This window comes from Lepus europaeus, chromosome 6 (genome assembly GCF_033115175.1).
Source record: "Lepus europaeus isolate LE1 chromosome 6, mLepTim1.pri, whole genome shotgun sequence".
Lineage (NCBI taxonomy): Eukaryota > Metazoa > Chordata > Mammalia > Lagomorpha > Leporidae > Lepus > Lepus europaeus.
Window position 1 is genome coordinate 106,527,862 of NC_084832.1, and position 12,679 is coordinate 106,540,540.

Here is a 12,679-nt window from a genome sequence, read left to right on the forward strand (position 1 = left end):
AGACTCCTCTTTCCAAATCAGGTCACTTTTACATGATCTAGGGGTTAGGACACAGCCACATCTTCCGAAGGAAGATGCTTCAATCCACTGCATTGCATACACTGGGGGGAAGGGGGGGCACACACAGTTTCATGAGTGTGGATTATTTAATGAAAGTGAGCGGTCATGCACCCCACACCATGGTGTGTGCTGGGAACACAACATCTATTAAGGTCTGGGCCTGGCCTACAATGAGCCCATTAGACAGTAGGGGAGAACAACATGTAAAATAAGACAAGTAATCATAAATGCACAAATATAGCACCAGTGAAAAGCACAAAAACAAAAGGTAAATTCCATGAAGAGAAGGGTTCACAGCGGCAGCAGCGTGCTTGCTAGTTGAAAGGGAGCAGGTGTTTACGTGAGGACAAGGAAAATGACATTCTCAGGAGCGAAGGTGGCACAAAGGCCCAGAGATGTCAAACATCCAGGACCATCCGGGAGCTGGGAAGAGCTGAGTGTGGCTTGACATCCCTCTTTGGGGGAGGGGGGGAGGCAGTGAAGAGAAACTGTGGAGGTGACCTGGGCCCAGATCACAGAGGAAGTCACAAAGCCACACAATGGGGAGCCAATGCAGAGTCTTCAGTGAAAATGTAGCAATCAGAGCCTTTGAAGAGCCACAGGGAAAGTGTCCACACGGAAGCACAGACAAGAGACAATGGGTGCCAGCCTCTTGCCAGGTCAGGATACAGACAGTGGGAGTGATGAACCAATCAGAGATGTGAGAAGGTAGACTGAGCAAGGCTCATTATAGTTTGAGAGAAGGGAATGGACCAAACATGGTAATTCCTCCCTTCCTAGAACTCTCTTGGTTTCTACAGTGTCTATCTCCCTGTTCTTCTAATATCTACGTTTTTTATTTGAAAAGCAGAGTGCCAGAAAGAGAGGGAGGGAAACATAGAAAGGGATCCTCCATCCACTGGTTCACACCCCAAATGGCTGCAATGGCTAGGCTAGGGCAGGCCAAAGCCAGAAGCCTGGAACTTCATCTGGGTTTCCCACATGGGTGGCAGAGGTGCAACACTTGGACCACCTTTAGCTACTTTCTCAGGCACATTAGCAGGGAGTTGGATGGGAAATAGAGCATCCAGCACTTGAACAAGTACTCTGTTATGGGATGCTGGCATAGCAGATGGCAGCTTAATCCACTACACCACAATGTTGGCCCCACCCTGTTCTTCGTGATCTCTAATAACTGAACCCTACCTTCTTTATCAGCTGCACCTCTCATCACTCCTCCGTGGTGGCACACTCCTAGGCCTGCCCCTGAGTCACTCCCTCCTCTTCCACTGCTCACTCCAAGCCATCTCACCCATGCTCACAATCTCCACTTCCCTGTCCCTGCTACCAAGGCTCATATCTGTGTGTCCAAGCCAAATCCTCCACCTTATTTTCTGGCCCAAATCCAACTGCTCACTAGACATTTTGATGGAGATGACCCACCTATGCTCTAAAGTCCACTCATTCTCAGTGCTCTCGTCAACTCGATTTTATGACCAGCATACTAAAAGGTTCAACAGTGCTCAGCACTGAAGATAGAAATACTTGAAAGTCCACTGAGTTTTGCATCTTGGAGAAAGGGAGAGATGAAAAAGTGCCTTTAAGGAGCTGAGTTGTGAAAAGGAGGAGAAAGAAAGGAAGAGCAAGGATCAAGGAACTCCTTTATGTTTGCTTGTTTGTTAACAGGACAGTGATTTGTGCATGCTGATGGACCACAGAGATTTTTTTCAATTGAGGCACAATTGACATTTGGGAGTAAGTCTTATTTTTAAATTTCATTTTATTGAGAGGCAGAAAAAGACAAATAGCAGACAGAATCCCCATCCACTGGTTCACTCCCCAAACGCCCAGGAGTCAGAAACCTAGTCCAGATCTCCTGAGTAAGTGGTAGAGACTCAATTACTTAAACAATCACCTGCTGCCTCACAGTACGCACATCAGCATGAAGCTGGAATCAGAAGCACAGGTGGGGGGCCAGCGCTGTGGCACAGCAGGTTAATGCCCTGGCCCAAAGCACCAGCATCCCATATGGGTGCAAGCTGGAGACCCAGCTGCTCCACTTCTGATCCAGCTCTCTGCTATGGCCTGAGAAAGCAGTAGAAGATGGCCCAAGTCCCTGGGCCCCTGTACTCATGTGGGAGAACCAGAAGAAGCTCCTGGCTCTGGATCAGCGCAGCTCGGCCATTGCAGCTAATTGGGGAGTGAACCAGAGGGTGGTAGACCTCTTCCTCTCCCTCTCTTTCCTCTCTGTGTAACTCTGACTTTCAAATAAATAAATCTGGGACTCCAACCCAGGTACTCCAAAAGCAGATGTGGGTGTCTGATGTTGCATTGTAACTGTTGCACCAAATGCCCACCCTGGACAAGAATATTCTTGACTGTGGGATTCTAAAACATATACTGCAGGACACTTAATATGCCTGGTCTCCAGGTTCTCAATGCTGGGAGTATACACACATACACACCAGTCATTATACTATTTTTATACCATCCAAAAAACATCCTCATACATTTCTGAACATCTCCTAGGAATCCCTAAGAGGGAAGATGGTGGTAAAGAAAAAGTTGATAATTATGGGTAAGTTGATAATTAAGGGAAAAAAGAAAAAACTGCTGAACCAAAGTCCAAGTTCTGGAAAAGACTGAAAGAAAGACACAAAATCTGGGTTTGGGGTAGGTGGTGTTGTGTTGCTGGTGAAGCCGCCAACTGGTATGCCAGCATCCCATGTTGGAGTGCCCACAGTTGAGTCCCTCCCCTGCTTCCAATCCAACTTCCTACAGATGATGACTCAATTATTTGTGTCCCTGCTACCCATGTGGAAGACCCATATGGAGGTCCTGGCTCCTAGCTTCAGCTAGGCCTAGCCCTGGATATTGTAGGCATTTGGGGGAGTGAACCAGCAGATAGAAGATCTTTTTCTCTCTGCCTTTCCAAAAAAAAAAAAGAGCGAGCAAGCGAGCAGGGTTTGGTCAAGCAGAAATGAGAGATGGTTGGGCTTTTGAATCACACGGACATTGGTTGGATTCCAAGGTTGTCACTGACTTTGTCTCTGTTGACTAACCCAAAGCTATACCCGCCTTTTGTTTCCTTGCCATATTCATGACATGGACCTGCAACCTCCACCGGGTCAGCCATTGGACATTGTTTAGATTCATGAGATCAAGGATACAAAGGAGATCTTTCCTGATCTAATATCTACCCACCCCTTTTTTTGCTTTTGTAAGTGTGAACATGATACCTAGAGCCAGCTCAGTCACTTCCCAACCATGACAAAAGTACCAAGAGAACCCCCAATGTTAACCCTGACATCCTCAAGTCTCTGGACCAGCCTAGCATGCTTTGTCGGAAGATTTCTTGTCTTGAGGCATCCAGAAACACGGATTTCTTTAAGCTACTCTCAGCAAACTGCTACCTAAAGGTCTTGGACAACACAGTTTATCTTTTTGCTTATCGTTTCCACACATGTAAAATGCAGACAAACTATATGCCTCTAAGTTCAATGAAAACATTAAGTGAGATAACATATCTAAAGCAACTAGCTCAGGGCTTGACAGAGTACATCATCAATGTTCAACTTTCTCATTCTAACTTTACTTATGATAACCAGGCCTTCTTTGCCCTTCTGAAAAAGAATTTGAGCAATAAACGCTTTTGAGCCCAGAAAAGTTGAATACAAATGGTCTTTAATATTACTCTCCTGCGTGATGGACCCCTCAGAACATAATTTTGAATAAAATACAGAATAAGGCAAAAAGAGAAACAGAAACCTCAGAACAGGGAATAGAAATGTCCTTCTGATGTAAAAATCACAAGCTAGAGAGTTTCCCAGCACTACCAGTGTAATCACTTAGAAATTAGCCAGTGACATTTAGTAAATTAAAACTCTCCTCCTGTATCTATATTGTTACTTCCTAGCTAATATATTTAATACTTCCCCATTCAATAATTCACTTTTCTTATATATCAATATTTCCAAATCCACAAATGACACTGAATTCAAATCCTATTTTATTCTGTTAATGCTTTTTTAAACATTCTTATCTTCATCGCTTAGATCCTATGTGTATCAGTTTATTGAAATCCATGTACATGTTTGCTTTGACATTCCTGGTAAGCCATGATGATGCCACAGTCAGCAATTGCATCGCCACCAAGGCAGAACTCACTGAGCTCCTGCTCACTCACCGGGTCCAAAGTACAGGATATTACCTTGCTGAGTGCTTCCTCTTGCAGTTAATGGGGGAAATTGGGATCCCATCTTCCTCAAATAGTTTAGGAAAGGTGTGATATATGAAAATAAAAGACAGCACATACTGAGTATATTGCTTCATAAGGCCACTACCTACCGTGAACTAGGTGTTTTATCTTTTATGTATTAGAAAGGCAGAGAGAAAGAGAGGGAAATCTTTGCAAATGCTACAACAGCCAGGGCTGCATCAGGCCACAGCCAGGAGCTGGGAAGATAATCCAGGTCTTTCGGATGGAGGGAGGGACTTAAGTACTTGAGCCATCATCTGTGGCTTCCCAGGATGTGTATTAGCAGGAAGTTGGAATCAGAAGCCAGAGCTAGGACCCGAGCCTGGCCAGGCACTCCGATGTGGAGTGTGGGTGTCCTCAGCAGCATCTTAACCACCAGGCCCAATGCCAATAACTGGATGTCACTTTCGTCCCCATTTTACAGATAGAGATAGAGGTTTACACAGATTGACAACTAAGGCTATATGGATACGAATGGGCAGAGTTCAGGCCTACTGGCTCCAAAGCCTGCACTATCCACATGTTATGCCACCGCCTTCTTATAGACACAGTCTCACTTTCCTAGAGGTTGTGTGAGAAGTGATGGTTCATGTGTCATCTTATATTTCCAAGCACCTTTTATTTCTGTGAATACTGAAGAAATTTCTGGGCTTTCAAATTTTATAAGCATTAAAAATGTACCTGGGTTTCAAGAGGCCCATCTCTTTTAAAGAAGATCCTAGGGTGGGCACCAGAAAGTAGGAACGAAACACAGAGTAAGGCAGGGGACACAGAGCCACTGTAGTTTCAAGATGATGCCGGATATGGAGAAATGAAAGGCAATGGTTTATGCACGGGGTCATGCACCACTGGCTGGCTCAGCTACTCTCCCCAAATGCATGGATACTGCAGGGAAGGGAGAGGAAGAGGAGGGGGAGGGCAGTGTTTGAGGGAAGAGGAGGAGAAGACATCATCAAAAACGAATAGAGGTGGATGGGCATTGTGCTGCAGCAAGTTAAGCTGCCCCCTGTAACGCCAACAATCCACGTGAGCGCTGACTCAAGTCCAGGCTGCCCCACTTCCTATCCAGTTCCCTGCTAATGCACCTGGGAAAGTAGCAGAGGATGGATCAACCACCCCTCATGTGGGAGACCCAGATGGAGTTCCTGGTACTTGGCTCCAGCCTGGCTCAGCCCTGTCTGTTGCTGCCATTTGGGAAATGAACCAGTGGATGAAAAATCTGTCACTCTGCCTTTCAAATAAAAATAAATCATATTTTAAAGGGAATTAGGGACCATCTTCCTAGCCCCTATTAGATTTCCAGCTGTGGCTCCCTACACAGAAAAAAAGAAGTGTTATCCAAAGCAGAAACTCCCAGCTGAGTAATTAACGTAAGAAAGAATCATAGCAAGAGACACCATGTCAACTTCCTTTAATGAAGAATTAGTGAAACAAGTTCTAACCACTGTTCTTCACACAGATCAACACACCTATGTCTAGACCTTAACCATTTTTTAAAATTTATTTATTCATTTTGAAAGTCAGGTACATAGAAAAAGTTCTTCTATCCACTGGTTCATTCCCCAGATGGCCACAATGGCTAGCACTGAGCCCGGCCAAAGCCAGGAGCTTCACTTGGGTCTCCCACATAGATAGCAGGGGCCCAAAAACTTGAGTCATCTTCTGCTTCTTTTCCCAGTGCACCAGCAGGGACTCTGGATCTGAAATGGAGCAGCCAGGACACAAGCTGGCACCCACATGAGACACAAGCATTGCAGGCAGCAGCTTTATCCACTAGGCCACAATGCCAGCCCCAAGATCCTGGCCTGTACTCAGCATATCCTCTCCTCCCATTCTGGTAGCATTAGAGATCGCAGCTGACAACCTCCTGGATGGATCCTACTGTCACTTCCACCATTCTCTTTTCCCTCCCAAGCCATTTTCATCTGTCCTCATGCCAGGAAGAGCACAATTGTCAGGGCTGGGCATTTCGTACAGTGGCTAAGTTACCACTTAGGATACCCACATCTTATAACAAAGCATTTGGGTTTAAATCCTGGTTCCACTTCCAGTTCCAGCTTCCTGCTGATGCACAGCCTGGGAGGCAGCAGTGATGGCTCAATTACTTGGATTCCTGCCACCCAGGAGGGAGACCCAGATCCAGACTTAGCAGCTCCAGCCACAGCTGTTGCAGGCTTTTCAGGGAATGAACCAGCAAACAAAAGTTATCTGCTCTCTCTCAAATAAATTAAGTAATTCTTTGTAATAAACCAGTTGTCAGTGAGTCTGTCATACGCATCTCAATGCCTTATTTACAGCATTCACCTGAAGTATCTGCTAACAGTGTTGTTCCACAATGTTCCACACATTCTACTTTATCTTCAAAATGCTTAATTGGGTAGGGCAGAAAACAAATGATCCTATAAATTGTACACTGGGTTCCTATAGTGAAAGTGATTTATTTCACATTTATTGAAAGGCAGAGTGACAGAGAACTTTCATGTATTATCCTGCCCCCAAATGGCTATAAGAGCCAGGTCTGGGTAAGGCTGAAGCCAGGAGCCAGAAACTTCTTCTGAATCTCCCAGGTGGGTTGTAGGGGCCCAAATACTTGGGTAATTTTCTGCTGTCTTCCCAGGCACGTAAGCAACAAGTTGGATGGAATCAGAGCAGCCTGGACTTGAACTAGCACTATGTTGTGGGATGCCAGTATCACAAGCAGTGGCTTAACTTGCTGTGCCACAGCACTGGCCCCAATTTAAGGGATCCAGATCTTCAAAGGGATCCAGATCTTCAAAGCTTGTTGAAATAGAGACTTAAATTCAGGATTTATAATTCTTTCAAAGATGTGTTTATTTAAAAGGTGGAATTGGGGAGAGAGAGGGAGAAAGAGGGATGGAGGGAGAGAGAGGGGCAGAGAGAGAGGGAGGGAGGGAGGGAGAGAGAGGAGGGAGGGAGATAGAGAGGAGGGAGGGGGGAGAGGGAGGAAGGGGCAGAGAGGGAGGAAGGGGCAGAGAGGGAGGGAGGGGGAGAGAGGGAGGGAGACAGGGAGGAGGGAGGGAGGGAGGGAGGAAGAGGGGGAGAGGGAGGGAGGGGGAGAGAGAGGGAAGAAGGGGAGGGAGGGAGGAAGAGGGGGAGAGGGAGGAAGGGGGAGAGAGGGAGGAAGGGGGAGAGAGGGAGGAAGGGGGAGAGAGGGAGGGAGGGAGGGAGGAAGAGGGGAGAGGGAGGGAGGGGGAGAGGAAGAGAGGGGGGAGATAGGGAGGAGAAACGGAGGGAGGGAGGAAGAGGGGGAGAGGGAGGGAGGGGGAGAGGAAGGGAGGGAGGGAGAGAGAGAGGGAGGGAGGGAGGAAGGGGGATGAGAGGGAGTGGGGAGAGGAAGGGAGGGAGGGAGGGGGAGGGAGAAGACAGGGAGGGAGGGAGGGAGGAAGGGGGTGAGAGGGAGGGAGAGAGGAAGAGAGGGAGGGAGTAGGAGAGAGGGAGGGAGAGAGGGAGGGAGGAAGGGGGGTGAGAGGGAGGGGGGAGGGAGGGAAGGGGAGAGGGAGGAAGGGAGGAGAGAGGGAGGGAGAGAGGGGAAGAGAAGGGAGGAGGGAGGGAAGGAGAGAGGGAAAGGGGGGAGGGAGGGAGGAAGGGAGGGAGGAAGGGAGGGAGAAAGGGAGGAAGGGAGGGAGAGAGGGAGATCGATCTTCCATCCATTTGTTTATTCCCCAAATGGCCCCAAGATCCGGAGCTGGGCCTACATGAAGCCAGGAGCCTCTTCAGGATATCCCATGCAGGTGCAGGTGCCCAAGGACTTGGGCCATCTTCTACTGCTTTCCCAGGCCATAGCAGAGAGCTTGCCCAGAAGTGGAGTAGCCAGGAACCAAACCGGTGCCCATATGAGATGCCAGCACTGCAGATGGTGGCTTTACCCTCTATACCACAGCACCGACCCCAGGATTTCTAATTCTTAGTTCAATGTTTTCTGAGGCAGAAGTGTAGAACAGAAATATGGGCTTCAAAGTTGACATTTCTGGGATTTGAATTCCAGTCCCATTGCTAATTGTGATATACTGGATTAGTGACTTAACTTCTCTGAACCAAAATTTGAAAACCCATGAAATATTTCAGCCATTCAGTAGAGAAACCTCCTAGAGAAAAATCATGGAAATCCATCTAGCTTTAGTTCATTATTTGGATTTAGACAGACAACCTAAATCCATGATCTTGGGGAAAACAAAAGCAATTATAACAAGGGAGAACAAATAGGTTCTTTATACTCAGGTGGAGAACTGCCAAAAAATACCTCATACATTTTTAAACATTCTCTGTTCCTATTCCAAACAGTCTCCTGTTACGAGTGCCTAGCAGGTGTTTCCTGATGAGAGCTTTTCTTTAACTGAATGTGTCCTTTTTGGCCATGGCAGGCTTTCATACCACTTCCGCTTCCCTAATTGCTCAGGACCAACCATGGACTCAGAGCCCTCCCCCATATTTTCACCTGAGCTCTCTTCTTCCTTGGTCTCCACAACTGTCTGGATAATTGTGCCACATTCCATGCCCATTATTTCCATGTATCATGAAACCTTCTCACTTTCTCTAGTCTACACAACTTTCTGTTCAACCTGCTCAATGTGATGCTTGGCACCAAGTGAGGCACTTGCTATGTCCTACCTCATTTAATATCCACAGCCCTATGACAGTTTGTCATCACCACTGTACAGGCATAAAAACCAAGGTTCAGAGTAAAGGGTGACAACTAAGTCCAGATTCTGACATCTAGGAAGCGACAGACTGAAACCAGAGTGGAGCTAAATTCTGAGCTTTTAGCAGCTTTACTCCATTGGCTCCCTTGCTTCTTTGCACTAGAGTAGAAGGCACACTACCTCACTAGGAATGCAGAGCACTAATGAATATTTTTCCATCAATTAGCATAAGCAGAAAAGTGAGTAGGTGCTATCAGAACCAAATTCCGAAGTATTGGAACCTTCTACTTTGGCAAAAGTCCTTGCAACAATGCTGTGTTCCCTACATAAAAATTCCTTGAGGGAGTGAGCATTTAGCCTAGCAATTAAAACACCCATGCTGTGCATCAGGGTGCCTGGGTTCAGTTTATGGCTCTGGCTCCTCAATCCAGGTTCCTGCTAACGCAGACATAGGAGGCATAGATGAGGTGACGACTCATGTGACAGAGTTCCATCATTCACACAGGACACCTGGATTGAGTTCCTGGCTCTTCTAGACATTTGGGGAGTGAACCAGTGAATGGGAGGATTTATCTTTCTCTGTCTCTCAAAGGAAAAAAATAAGTCCCTTTTTGAATACTGGAAATATATCCCTATAATACATCTCCCACAAGGACACTTAACAAAGGAGTTTTATTCAAAGGTAACTAATAACAAGAGCAACAAAGATGTTAAAAGCGAGTGCCAGTTACCTACTCCTAGAAGAGGGAAGCACAGCAGAAGGCTTATTTCTCATTCTTCTGACGTTTGATGTAAGCCTTAAATGCAGCCAAGTTACATATCTTAGATTTTCTGCATCAGGTCTACTTTCAGATGTTTTGTCCCATTACCCCATAGTCTATTCATCATTGTCAAACAGTACGTCCCCATTCTATATTTGTAAAATATGGTCATTGTACTTAAAAATAAACATTTACTGTTTAAAAAAAACTTAACCTTAGATTTTGAGGTGTTTTATTTTTGAGACTTGCTTCAAAGACTTATGTCTCAGAGCTGAGGGTTCTATTTGCCTTTCTGCAAATCCTTTAAGCCATGAATATTCCCCTGCATGGCTGCCGGGAGTTGGCGCCATGGCCCCTAAGTCCACGTGTTCCTGCTCCAGGCACTCTGCAGCCACCCACTCTGCTACCTGACCTCTTGGGGTGCAGCTTCCCATTTTCCAGTTGGTAGGACTTCCCTCTTTCTTCTTCTTTTCTCTTCTAGCCTACCTCTTAGAAACTCTTCAGGTCAAAAAGCAGTGATAGATACTCTTTGAGCTATTTTAGCAAACTGCCTGAAAATCATTGCCCACCTCCTTTTTAAAAAATGGAGAAAAGAATAGATAATCTGAAATATTTGGATGTGGTAGCAATGGGGAAAAAAAAGGCAGCAACCAGAGGGAATCTCATGACAGTGACCTGCAAGAGTCTGCCTTACTGGCTTCAATTCTCCTCACTAGCCCTAAAACACAGTAGTCAATGGGCTCTATACACCATCCATTTCATTTCTTTGCCAATGCTTTCCTATTGTTAGATTCCACTGTTACTTATTGAGGATTATGTGGTGGTTCCATTCAGTCAGACAGCATCCCCCACAATGCTGTGTAACAGAGGGGAGGAAAGCAAAGGGGATATGCGGGACCCTCACCAGCTGTGTTATTTTCTAGAGCAGCAGTAGAGCACAGGGTCCTGGGAGCCAGCAACCAATATCAACGTCCCTGCTACTTCAATTTGTTCTTTAACCTCTCTGAGCTTCACCATCCCATCTCTAGGGTGGAGATTAAACAAGCTCAGCTCACTGGATAGTTAACAGTAATAAACACAGTAAGTGCAAAGTACTAAGTGCCTATCCTGTGGTCAACACTCTCAAAACACCCAGGATATGCCATGAACAAAAACAGCCCAATTCGCCACATAGTCTATAGCTTACTTTATACTTTTCAATTGTTGTTGCAGATTTGTAAGAGATGAGAGATACAAACATCCATTCAGTATGGACTCCTGGGGGCATATATCAGGACACACCATAGCCCACATAAGCAAAAGAAAAATAAATCATTTTCAACTGTGTGCTCTCAAAAGAAGTATGCTCAGCTCTTATTTAGGACAAAAGAACTGGAAAACTTGTCCATATCAGTGTTTTTCAATGCAATATTGTGACCTCAAAATTCCACTGCTAAAAGAAAATATAATTTGCTAAGGACATTGATTTTTTTTAAAAAAATCTACCTGAATCAAAAACTCAATGGGTTTTGTCACAGTCTACATTTTCCATTGTTCTCCCACTTCTCTTATTATAGGCTAGTTGTGCCAGCACTTGTTTTCTGACATCTGAACCTGTGCCCCTGTGAACTTCTTTTCATGCTACTTAAGTTTCTCCACTCTGGACCTTCAACTTGACCTTTCCCAGACTGAATAAAAGGAAGCTCTACAACAGAAATGAGGTGTTTCTGCCTGCCACCGACAGACGGCAGTAGTGGTCATACATGGTTATTTCCAGCCTCTGCCAAGTCTCTATACTGTGATGGTTGGGTCAGTTGGCCAACCAGCATGTTTGCTGTGTGTGTGCTTGGGTTTGAGGTGTTTACAAACATCATTAACCATATCGCATGTCTTTTAAGCACAAAAATCAAGGCAGTGGAGACAACTGCAGCAATCCAAAGCAAAATGATACATGTTGCACTGACAGGGAAATGAATCATGCTAAGATACAAATAAATCACTACAAAGGACAATATGTGTGTGAGGAGAGCTTTACCTAACCAATGAACTCTAATTAATAAAGCAAGGAAAAAACTGAAAAATGTAAAAGCAAAGTATAACCCCAAACCAAACACTTTTTGAGCAGTTAGAAATAAGCACCAATGTCAGATGATAATTACCCTAAGACTATTAATCTAACATTAGTACAGGAGAGGCTGCAATTTATTTGAACTTTAAAGCAGTGGTTCTCAGACTTAATCACATACTATAATCACCTGGTGAGCTTCCCCCACCCCACAATTAATTTACTATCTTTATCATTTTTTTCACATTGTACTTGAGAGAGAGAGATCTTCCATCTGCTAGTTGACTTGCTAAATGCCTGCAACAGCTATGGCCAGGCCAGGCCAAAGCCAGGAGCCCAGGAATATAGTGAGAATCTCCAGAGTCTCCAACATGGGTGGCAGGAACACACTTAAGTCATCATAAGCTGCCCTGTCCAGGGTGCCTGTTATTAGGAAACTGGTTCTGAAGCAGAGGAGCAACAGCTTGAATCAGGGGCTCAGATACGGGAGGATACAGGCACTGCAAGTGTGATTTAACTAGTGCACCAAATGCTCACCCCACCATTTAAAAATTGGCGGGGGGATGGATTGAGATTGAGAGAGAGAGATTTCATCTGATGGTTTCCTCCCCAGATGCCCATAATAGCCAGGTCAGGGCCACACAGAAGCCAGCAACTACAAACTCATTGTGAGTCTCTCATGTGGGAGGCAGGGGCCCAACTACAGGAACCATCACCTGCTGCTTCCCAAGGTGTGCATTAGCAGGAAGCTGGAATTGGGATTGGAGCTAGGACTCTAACACAGGCACTCCAACATGAGATGCAGACTGTGCAACCTGAGGTCTCTGGTCAAATACCCTCTGTACCCAGCAAACCTATAAAAATTCTAAAGCCTGGGTCAATAATCAGATTCTTTGGAGCTGAGGTGGGGTACAGG

General features: G+C 45.6%; 1 protein-coding gene across 1 annotated transcript in view; it reads right to left on the reverse strand.

Moving 5' to 3' along the window:
- GRIN2B (glutamate ionotropic receptor NMDA type subunit 2B) overlaps positions 1-12,679 on the reverse strand; it is a 663,213-nt gene that overhangs the window by 345,646 nt on the left and 304,888 nt on the right. The window lies entirely within an intron of this gene.